Consider the following 11,866-nt stretch of genomic DNA (forward strand, 5'->3'; position numbering starts at 1 on the left):
AAGTAGGATAATTCGTTAAGTGATAGTGACAGAAGGAGAATCTTAAAGAGGTAAAGAAGAGAGAGTACGCTTACTTTCCTCCACGGCCAGTGTGTTGGTTGTATGAAGAGAAAAGGGGAGGTTTTCTCTTAGTCAACTATGGATTCTTTATCTCTGATTCTACAAGAGTAAGAGTAGAAGCTTGTTAGGCCTAGGTTACTGTAGTAACACCAATGCCACATCAATGTCATGCCAATAATATACTAATGTTACACCAATATTGACCTTCGTGTTCATATGTAATGTTAATGGGATATAAGATCATTCCCACCCATTAATAGGTCTCATGTGGAGCCTGTTAAGGGAAGCTTGCTTAGGAGAGGCTTGCTTGTAGGAAGGATTTCACTCCCTTTAATAATTTCTAATTAAGCACTGAGTCATGAGGGCTGTGATGCCTTCTGGATCTGAGAAGTGTATATATACTCTGAGTCAATATATTGCTTTGGAAGCTCCCTTGTGATTCCGTGGTAGAGATTCTCAGTGGCTGTAGGTTCAGAGCTCCCTGACTGCTCAGATTTAAAGACTCTCTTGATCCAAGGATGTATTTAAAGTGTATAGTTAATTTAGGTAGTCAGAACCCTGTTGGTCTTTATTTCTCTGCTTGTATTTTCTCTATATTTTCTCTGAAGTTCAGAGAGCTGACTTTCCCCTGAACTAGTGAATGAAATCAAAAAAGAAGATTGTTGACCCATTAAACAACTATCCTTCCTAGTAAAACACCTGTGCTAGTAGACATTCTGGGCATGCCAGTGTGGTTGCTACTACACCATATCATGCAAATATCATACTAATTATGAATCAATATCACACCAGTGTCTTATAGACGTCATGGCAATGTCAAACTAATATTAAACAGTGCATCACTATCATGAAATAATTACACCAATATCACACAGACATAACACCAATGTCTTGGAAACCATCACACCAATGCCATGCCAATTGCATGACAAATGCCATGCAAACATCATAGCAACAAAACATAAAGCATCACACCAATATCATGCAAACACCATACCAATAGCACACTCACTTATAAAAGAAATAAAATTCATGGACACCACTGTATGGCTAACAATTCTAAACATATATGGAACAATTCATTGAAGAAAAAATAAAATATATGATAGGGAATAACTAATTAAAATTATAATTACATGAAAATATATTTTAATTTACAAACTGGCATTTTTAGAAAGAATATATCTGTATCTTCCATTCTACTATTAGGAGTGATATTCACATGGAAAGAGCACTGAAATGGCTAAGAATAAATGGCACACTGACTTTCAGTGTGAACTCAGGAGGATGGATTTAATAACAAGATTTGTACATGGACTTAGAGGCAGAATATTTGAGTTTGACCATTGCTACTTGAGAACCTTGTGATTACGTAATTTCTTTGCACTACAATTCGTTCACCTCTAAAATTCTATGTATACTAGGTAAACTATGTATATGTGAACTATTACACCTTGGACTACTCCCTAAATCACACAAAATATCACTTTTCTTAACTTCAATGTAATTGAGTGAGCTAGGGAGAGTAATCTTCCTAAGACATGGGTTTTTAACTTGGGATCAGGGAACTTGTATTTTAAAAATATATATGTTGATAACTGTATTTCAACATAATTTGTATCCTTTGGAATTATATACATGTAGAAATACACATGTGTGTATGCATATATGTACATATATGGACATGCACACATGCATCGTGCACATGTGTATATGTGTACATGCATGTGTGTATGCAATTGACTTGCAGTGCGATCTTAAGGAGGTTGGTTTTAATAAGAAGATTTGGACATGGAATTGTATGTCATAGACAACTTTGGCAATCTGGAGAAGTCAATGGACCCCTTCTCAGAATGCATAAAATTTAAAACATTCTGAGAAGGAATCTGTTGACTTCACCAGATTGCCAAAGTAGTCTATGACATGGTAATGCCATGCACGAGTAGCTTTCCAGAGGACTTCTACTGTGAACAGATTTTAAGATTCTGATTACACAGTATAGTGAACACTCTATTTATTCCATAGCAAATCAAAGCAAAACATCCACAGAAAATCAAGGTATAGCATTCACAATATTACAACTTATCACAGAAAATCACAATATAGTATTCACAACAGCTTATCATTAAAATGTCCACATAGTTTTCACCAAAGTGGTCACAATATTTAGAACAAAGAATAATCATCTCAAAGTACAATAGTCAAAGTCTTCTACTCATGGGGCAACTAAGTCAACTCAATTAGTTACTTATCAATAACAATCATCTCAAAGTACAATAGTCTAAGTCTTCCACTCATGGGGCACACTTTATTAACTCAATCAGTCACTTATCCAACAATCAATTACTAAGCATCATACACCAATCCTCCACCCCTAGGTCACTAATAAACTACAATTTCATCATTACTCAGTACCCAAGGACAGGTCTTTTCATCTTGACTTGGGGCTGATTCCCTGCATCCCTTTCCATGGTCCCAGATTCTACCTGGATTCACCAGACTGTCACCTGGGTTCAATCAATGGCAGACAGCTCCCAGTTCTTTGTCCAGCTCTCTGGGTAGGTCCTGATCCATACTCCACACTGAAGTTCACAGGGTCAAGTCCATCTCAATTCCTTCACAATTTCTGCTCCCAGGAATTCAAGGCTCAACCAAGCCACGAACAAAGTTCCTGCATCCTGGTCATGCTTCCTCAGTCTTCTGCAGCTCATTCAAAAATCAGAATCACCTTATCCAGCATTGGGGGGGACAGGGCTCCTGGGCTCCTGGATTCCTGTTCAGAAGAAGCCCCAGCAGCACAAGTTCTCAGGAAATTCTGGCTGTTTCCATTTCTCTTCTGTAGCTGCTCTGCCACCAGATGCTGGTCCCAAGAAATTCTGACTGTGCCTTTCTGGGTTTTTTCTTATATACACACAGCATTAGCTACTTCCTGTTTCAGCCAATCCCTTCCTGTTATATCAGCAACAGGACACAGGAGTTCATACCTTCTGTTTCCCCAACAGAGGCTTGATCAATTACTAAGTGCTAAGTACCTGCTACCTTTGCTAACACAAAGGGATCTTCAAATTCAAATTACATTACCATTACAGATATACATTCAAAAATGTCAAGAAACCCTGCCCTAAGACCTCCCTGGTTTTAATATCTATGATTCTATTTCTCTAGGCCAATGATTCTATGACAGTTCTAGCAACAGTTTAATGACTGGAGAGATTTCCTACTTTCTGGGATGGATGTATTTCCAAGAAACTAGTATAGGTTAAATGTACAGTTATGTGAGTGTATACATATATGTATGTGCATAGATATAGTGTGTGTTTGTGTATGAAATACATGTGCATTGTATAATATGTTATATGTACACATATGCATATACACATAAAATTTCTTTGCCCTTAATAACAGTGTGAAATTGGAAATTTGTTCCTTTAGAGGGAGGGAGCATATTCAGGACTAAAATTAAATCTATTATATATTCACACACATATACATACATGTATGTATGTACATATGTATACACATACACTTATATGGAAATACATGCATTTGCACACATGACTGAAATAAACTTTTTTCAAAATTAAAATATAATAATTAATCAAACATAATTTTGGCAATATGGCATGGATAGAGAATTGGTCTAGGAATTTGGATTAAAAATATTAATAATGATGATGGTTACTATTAAAACATTTATATAGCATTTCAATGTTTGCAAAGTATTTACAAATATTATTTCATATTTTTCCTCACAATACTGCTTGGAGCTAGAAAGGTCCATGCTTCACTTCTGAAATATGCTACTTGTATGACCCTGGGTTAGTCACTTGATCTCTTGATACCCTGGGTAACTTTCTGAGAAGATCAATTTTGGAGTGATTTTTTTTAAATATTCATACAGGGAGTTTCCTCTTTCTCTTTAACTCTGGTCACAATTCTTCATTTATTTCCAGTATCTGTCCAAATTAAGTATACTGAAGAACTAACTATATAGTTTTCTACCTAGTTGAATGCCGCTATTTGGAAATAAGTTTCCTCTATTTATTTTGTTTTTTCTCTTGAAATAGGCTGATTTTTTTTAGAGATTACAAATTTTATTTAGGAGGCTCTGAACTGATTCAGGGATTGATGCCATCAGCACAATGCCATCTAAAGTGGCCTATCTAGAGGTCCTCACTATCTATCGGGAATCCTTCATTGACTTGTTTGTATTCTCCCCCAGATATCCTCCAGATGCTGATAAACATCTTTGGCAAACATACTTCTCTGTGTTTTTTGCTTAATTAATATTACTAATCAGAGGGTTGTAGAAGTATCTGCTATTAATTTTCCTAAATTAAAAAAAAATAATTGAAACCATTTTTTTTATAATCGTTTCTGTCCCCTGTTTGGTTAAAAATTTTTCTCCTAGCCATAGTTCTTTTTAGTCCCTTTTACCATTTTCCTCTAGTGATGTGACCTTTGATATTTAGATTGCATATCTATTCATAATGTATTATAGTATACAATATAAGATGCTCTTCTACAGCTATTTCTGGCAAAATCCCTACCTAGATTTCCCAGCAGTTCTTTTTAAATACCAGTCATTTCCCAAGTAATTTGTTTTCCTGAGTTTATCAAATACTTCCATATTTGTAAAGCACTTAGCACAGTGCTTAGCCTATAGCAGGTGATTAAGAAATGTTTGCTCCCTTCCTCTCCTTCTTTTTGCTTGTTTTGGAATCTCATCTAGTATTTTCCACTATCTACTATCCATTTTGTAAGCTATAGTAAACATATTTGTTGATTACTGCTTTATAATATCACTTGAAGCCAGGAAATGATTCCACCCCTTATTCCTATTTGGAAACACTTCCTTTGAGATTTTAGACTTTTTGTACTTACAAATAAATTCTGTAATTGTTTCTCTCCATAGAATATGCCTAATAATGCACCAAATCTATAAATTAATATAGGAAAAACAACATTTAAAATGTTGACATGGCCCAAACATAAGCAATTAATATTCTTCAAAATTGTAATCATTTCTTAAGGGTATTTTGGTGGATTGATTCCCAGATATTTTACACATTTTGTAGTTATTTTTGAATGAGGATTTTCTTTTTTAGTATTTTTTCTTTTTTTGTTTTGTTTAATAGAAAGATGATTTGTACAGTTTTTTTTATTCTGCTACTTTAGAGAATTAAAGTAATGACTTTAGGTTCTTCCCTAATTAAACCATGATGGCCTCTACCAAAAAAAGAAAAGAATTTTATTTCTTTTCATATGTCTACCATATATCTTTCATTACTTTTTCCTGTTTTACTGTTTTTTTTTTTAAGCAATTGGGGTTAAGTAACTTGCTCAAGGTTACACAGCCAGTTATTTCTGGGTGTGGTGCTAAGTATCTAAGCCCGGATTTGATCCCCAGGTCATCCCGACACTGGAGCCAGTGCTCTTACTCGCTGAGCCACCTGGTCGCCCCTCTGTCTTACTATTTTAGTTAGTATTTAGAACTGTGTCAAAAAGTAGAGCATTCTTGTGTACCCTTATACTTACTGGGGAATTTTTCAATGTTTCACTATTACAAGCAATGCTAACTTTTTTGACTAGAGATATAACAATGGATAAATAAATACAAAAAGTATAGATAATGTGAGATGATATATAGATGTAAATGTATAGATAGATATTGATATATATTTTTGTCATATTAAAACTGGTCCTTCTTAATATATATGTATATGTCTGTATCAATATATATGCATACATAGACATTTATATTTGGCCTTATTGTTCGTGGAACTTTTTTCATTTTGTTTTTGCACAAATGAATGTCAATTATCCTAGCTAAGCCATCAATTCATTCCTGATCCTCAACATGACATTCTTCATCAAATGCCTGTCTTTCTCATCTCTTTCTCTCATTGAGGCTCTATAGCAGTAAAATAAAGTAAGGCAATGAGAGAGGGAAAAGGGCATTCTTGTTTGACCCTCATACATGGTGGAGAATTTTCCATATTTCATTATTACACATAGTTTTTAGCTTTTTGAGAGAGAGACAGGCAAACACATATCACACTAAAATTGATTACATATAACACACATGTACACATTATAAATATGTGTGTGTGTGATTTGTTTGTGGGTTTTTTTTTAGTGCAAATGAATGTCAATGATCCCAGATAGGCCACCAAAATGTAACTCTGTGTCAATTCATTCTTAATTCTTCACATGACATCCTTCATTAAATGTCTGTCTTCTTTGACTCTTTCATTCAGATTCTATTTTTCCACTTGGGTTCTGTGGGAATATATATGCAACAGGCCATCAGTTGTAAGTCCTCTCTCTCCATGTGTGATTATTGCTGTTAAAACATATATGGTTACCTCTGTTTATGTCTTTGTTGTCTTTTCAACATCTCCATCTGGTGTTGACTCCTCAGTGAACTTGGTTCCTTGGAGAAATCCTATGTTCTGCAGGCCCCTCATAAGGTCCTTGTATAGTTCAGCATCTCTTTATCTTCTCCTTGTTGGTTTCCATATTTCTCCTTAAATTGAAAGGTAAATTCTTTAATGTTCATCTGCTCCAGGCATCCCATGTGAATTACCATAGAGACATTTACCTGCACACTTCATACACTGATAAGTGCTCTAATAAATTCAAACTGAGAACAGAGTAGAAAGGTAAGGAAATGCCCATTAGATCTTCTACAAATTGCCATGAATTTGTCTTTAATTGTCAGGCAAACTGCATCTAAACCCTCTCTAAAAAAGGAATAATCCTGTCTCTTACTCTAGCTGGATGGAATGCTTTATTATTCTTTGCATTTTCTTAGCTTGCTCATTTCTTATTAAATAATTTCAATTAAATCCAGTGAATTTGTGTGCCAGCATAATTGTAAGCTATTTGGTAATATCTCAAATATAAAATGCAATAAATTAAAATAAATTCTATTGTCTTTCATAATTTTGTTTGCTAATGAAATGCACACTTGTGAAAAACTCAACTGAATTCATAACTGTTAATTAAAGAAGTTACACTAAATAAAAAAGTCACTGAATAAAATGTCTTTTATGCCATTTCAATAAAATAGCTAAATTCAAATGAAGAAATGACTATTCACCAACTTGGACCTGTACAGAAAGCAGGCAAAAAAACTAGTGCAGTGTTAAATTTACCATGTTAAGAGCATGGTCTGGTGGGAGTCACAGTCAACAAAAGTGAAGCTTTGATGAAAATGAACGTTTGGTGTTTTTTGTCTTCCAAATTTTCTTGAGGGGAACAGGAAGAAAGAAGGAAGGCATATTACCTTACATACATGAAATCTCTTAATTGCCAAATCTAACAGCTTGTGATATGATCATATCATTGAAGGAGATGTGTTCCTGTACATATTTATATTGATGATGGAAAGAACAATGAAGACAGATAGGTGATGGGTTTGCCTTAGGTTATACCCTTAGTTCAGAACTATAGAATCAAGGATTAGTTGAATTAGGAGGGAATTTAGAGGTCATCCAACTAATCCCTTCATTTTATGAATGAGGAAACTGAGGCTTAAAGAGATTAAGTGATTTACCAAAGGTAACATAATTAGTTGATAGTAACACTCATATTTTTACAACTAAAAGAAATCAATTAATACGCATTTTTATAAAATATAAAATCTAGAATATATACTGGGAATCTTACTGGTAAGAAATTTCTTTTTTATAGGCTAATGAAAATATAGCATTATTTTATGGCAATTTAAATTTTTCTTGTGTAAAATCTAATCCAATGACCCTGACAATATTTATGGCAAACACAACTGTGGAATGAGCAATATTAAAAGCTGAAGTCAAGACAGATGTCATAAACACATTTGCACTCACCATATTAAATAGGTAAATAGATCATAATAGGAAAAGCAGATTCATTAATTCAGCAACTTTTCATGCAGTATCTTTCACCTTCCTGCCCATACCCCATTTCTATCCACATAAGTATGGCTATTTCATTCCATATTTCCTATGAAGTATGGCTTCTATATGTCTCTTTGGCTTCACAGAACTCTACCAAGTATTTCAGCTTGGTAGATAATTCTGACCTTAAAAGGAATTCTTTATTATTGTCTTCCTACTAAAAATTAAAACAGCAATAGCAGGAAGCAAAGTGGAAGCTCATCAGTTACACAAAAGGTCCAAATTGCTCCATGGGCATGTAGAACATGGAAAGCATATTTTGAGTCAGTGAAAATGTTTACTCATTTATTTTCCCCTAGCTCTAGGGCTCTGGTGAGTGCTATGAATTCTACCTTCTGGGCAGAGGTCTAGGGGGCAGGAGTTTGGCCTCTATGGTTTGGTAGAGGCTGACCACTGAATATCCATTTTTCCTGACCCCTTATTCAATAAAGCTTGAATCATCTGTGTACCAGACTGCTTCAGGGTTCAGGAGGGGAGAATCATTCAAATCAGCTAGACTGGCATAAACATAGTCCAATGTCTCCTCACAATCATGAACCCAGACATCTGAGTGGGCACTGTCTGGGAGGAGGGTTGCCAGGTTAAATGGGTGGTACACACGAAGGGTTAGGTCAGGGGTATCTACGAGCAAGGCTTGATATTTGGTGAGCCTGCCGCTAGCCAGCCACTGGTGGCCCATTGCTTCCAGGATGCTCTGAACTCGGTGGAGAGTTAGAAGTTTCAGGGGCTGACCAAGTGTACCTTTAGAAGCTTCCTCAATTAGAATGGCTGTAGCAGCTACTTCCCAGGGATATGCAGGCCATCCTGCAGCCACAGAGTCTAATTGTTTTGAAAAATAGGAAACTGGCCTGGGGTCAGGTCCTAAGGACTGCATTAGGACTCCCAGAGCCTGTCCTCTCCTGTCATCTACATACAGAGTAAAAGGTTTTCCTAGATCAGGTAGGGCTAATGCTGGCATGGTGATAAATTTAGCTTTCAGAGTCTCAAAAGTTTTAGTCTGATCCAGACCCCACTCTAGAGGGGGAGAGTCAGGGGCCTGAGTAGAAGCATAGAAAGGCTTAGCAATAAGGCCAAAATTTGGGATCCAGAGCCTACAAAGCCCAACCATACCTAGAAAAGTTCAAAGCTATTTTTTAGTGTCTAGAACAGGTATAGACTAGATTGTCCTTTTCCTCTCAAAGCTTAAGGAATGAGAGGTAGGATTAGTTTGTGGCCCAGATATTTTACACACTGGTGTGCTATCTGGACTTTATCCAGAGACCCTATAGCCTCAACTACCCAAGAAATTAAAGGCTTCTGCAGCAGCAGCCAAAGATTCCTCCTGGGTGGGGTTACAAAGAAGGACATCATCCACATACTATATTAAGCTGCTGTCAGTTAATTTCAGATCCCTTAAATCCCTTCCCAAAGCTTGGCTAAATAAATGTGGACTATGGTGAAACCCTTGGGGCAAGATTGTCCATGTTAGATGACATGGACTTGTTTCCCCAGGAAGAATCCATTCAAATGCAAAAATAAATTGAGTCTGTGTGAAGAGGTATAGAGATAAAGGCATCTTTGAGATCTAGGATGGAAAACTATTGGGTACCCCCAGGGATCTGAGTAAGTATTGTATATGGATTGGGGACTATGGGGTGTATAAGGATGACAGCTTTGTTAACAGCCCTGTGATCTTGTGTAATGTAATTGCCAAGGAAGGGCAACTTCCCAAGGTTCAAAATACCAGCATAGGTGCTCTCCATTTTATTCAGTGACAAACCAAGAACAGAGAAGATCAAAACATGACATCATTCCAAATACAGCATTTACTAAGCTTGATTAAATAATCTCCAAGTACTACCCCACCCCAGGACCTTCCAATCATTCAATCGATTACAAAGTTCCTGGTCTAAATACTTCTCCACCCCTAGGCTATACCTTCATTTAGTCCACCACAAAGCCCCTCTTCTCAAATGGAGATTAGTTTCCAAACATAAGTAAAGTACCTTCATTTGTCAATCACAGAGCACCAAAAGGTCAAAAGTTCCCCACCCCTGGATCTCAATTGAATCTACCCCAGAGTTACATCAAGTTTAGACACAGCACTTAATACCCAAATGGAGGTCTTTTCTTCATCTTCACAAGAGGCAACTTCTCAGCAATCTTAGTTCCTGGGGAGACAAGGCTCAGCAAGGCCACAAGATACATTGCCAGTCCCTTCATCAATTCATCCTCTGTCTGTAGAACAGTCCTAGAACCCCTGAAAACATTAGCAAAACCCTCTCCCAGGATTTCTGTAAATATACAACCAGAAAATCCTTCTTCAGGGCTTCTGAACCAAGAGAAAGGTTCCCAGACCCCTGCAACAACAGCACTGTCCTTCACCAGTGGACAGTATTCACTCTCTGTCTGCAGGACAGTCTCAGGGCTTCTTAGCCAAAAGCCAGGTTCCAAGACTTCTTCAACAACAGGACTGTCTTTCACCAGTGGACCAATCTGGCAAAACAACATCAAAACAGACAGACAAAGTACTAGCAAAACAGCCATGTCTCCTCAGTCCTTGGCAGCTCAGGGGGCAGGTCTCAAAAGTCCAGGGCGATTCAAAGTGGCCCCAGCAATCCTTCTCAGTCTCTCTCTCTCTCTCTGGCTCCACGTGGGTGCTGCTTCCAAAAAGGTCTTCCACCTCTCTCTTGTCTCTCCAAATCTATGTCACCAGCTCCTCCCAGTTCAGGACTTTCTTTTCACATCAACAAGTCCATCCCACAGGTGGTATTAACAAGCTCTGGGTTTTAACACAATCAATTTGAAAACCAAGCCCAATACAGGGGAATCTCCACATTCCATTACTATCACATCTTGAACCATGCCATATCCTCCATTAGGCTTTTGTTATAGGAAGAACTGGGGTATTACATAGAGACTGGAAAGGGACAAGGATTTTATATTTTAGGAATTTTTCAATGAATGGTTGTAGTCCTTCCCAGGCCTTGGGCTTGATAGGATATGGATGGTGATAGGGGAACACATTAGGATCTTGGAGGTGAACAGTAACTGGGGTGGCATAAGTAACTCTCCCAGGAATTCTCTGATCCCAGACAATTGGTTCAACTGTCTCCCACATTTCTGGGGGAGCATAGTGGGAGGGTGGGTCTGGTGAACAGAGGGAAAAGGGAGATGGGAGGTTTAACTAGAGAAAATTAACTCCCCAATTTCACCATCATGTCTCTTCCCAGCAAGGGGGCAGGGCAAGAGGAGATAATAAAGAAGGAGTGTTAAAATGTGTGATAGTAATGGAACATAAAGATCCCCCTGTATTGGCTTGGTTTTCAAATTGATTGTGTTAAAACCCAGAGCTTGTTAATCCCACCTGTGGGATGGACTTGTTGATGTGAAAAGAAAGTCCTGAACTGGGAGGAGCTGGTGACATAGATTTGGAGAGACACAAGAGAGAGGCAGAACTTTTTGAAAGCAGCACCTCATGGAGGCAGAGAGAGACTGAGAGAATTGCTGGGGGCCACTTTGAATTGCCCTGGACTTTTGAGACCTTCCCCCTGAGCTGCCAAGGGCTGAGGAGACATGTCTGTTTTGCTGGTACTTTGTCTGTCTGTTTTGATGTTGTTTTGCCAGATTGGTCCACTGGTGAAAGACAGTCCTGTTGAAGAAGTCCTGGAACCTGGCTGTTGGCTAAGAAGCCCTGAGACTGTCCTGAAGACAGAGAGTGAATACTGTCCACTGGTGAAGGACAGTGCTGTTGTTGCAGGGGTCTGGGAACCTTTCTGTTGGTTCAGAGCTACTGAGACTATCCTGCAGACAGAGAGTGAATACTGTCCACCAGTGAAGGACAGTGCTGTTGTTGCAGGGGTCTGGAAACTGTCCTGCAG

At 37.7% G+C, this 11,866-nt stretch overlaps 1 long non-coding RNA gene across 1 annotated transcript in view; it reads right to left on the reverse strand.

Annotated features, from left to right (window-relative positions):
• Window positions 1–1,972: 1,972 nt before the first annotated feature.
• Window positions 1,973–11,866, reverse strand: part of LOC138155422 (uncharacterized) — a 92,507-nt gene continuing 82,613 nt past the window's right edge. The window contains exons 5-6 of the long non-coding RNA XR_011166826.1: window positions 6,429–6,589; window positions 1,973–6,342 (exon numbers count right to left, since the gene is read on the reverse strand). This is a non-coding gene — a long non-coding RNA (uncharacterized lncRNA). The remainder of the gene's footprint in view (window positions 6,343–6,428; window positions 6,590–11,866) is intronic.

Source organism: Petaurus breviceps, unplaced genomic scaffold (assembly GCF_028583685.1).
Source record: "Petaurus breviceps papuanus isolate PSGF00001 unplaced genomic scaffold, PetGlider_PUasm1.0 91133, whole genome shotgun sequence".
Classification (NCBI taxonomy): domain Eukaryota; kingdom Metazoa; phylum Chordata; class Mammalia; order Diprotodontia; family Petauridae; genus Petaurus; species Petaurus breviceps.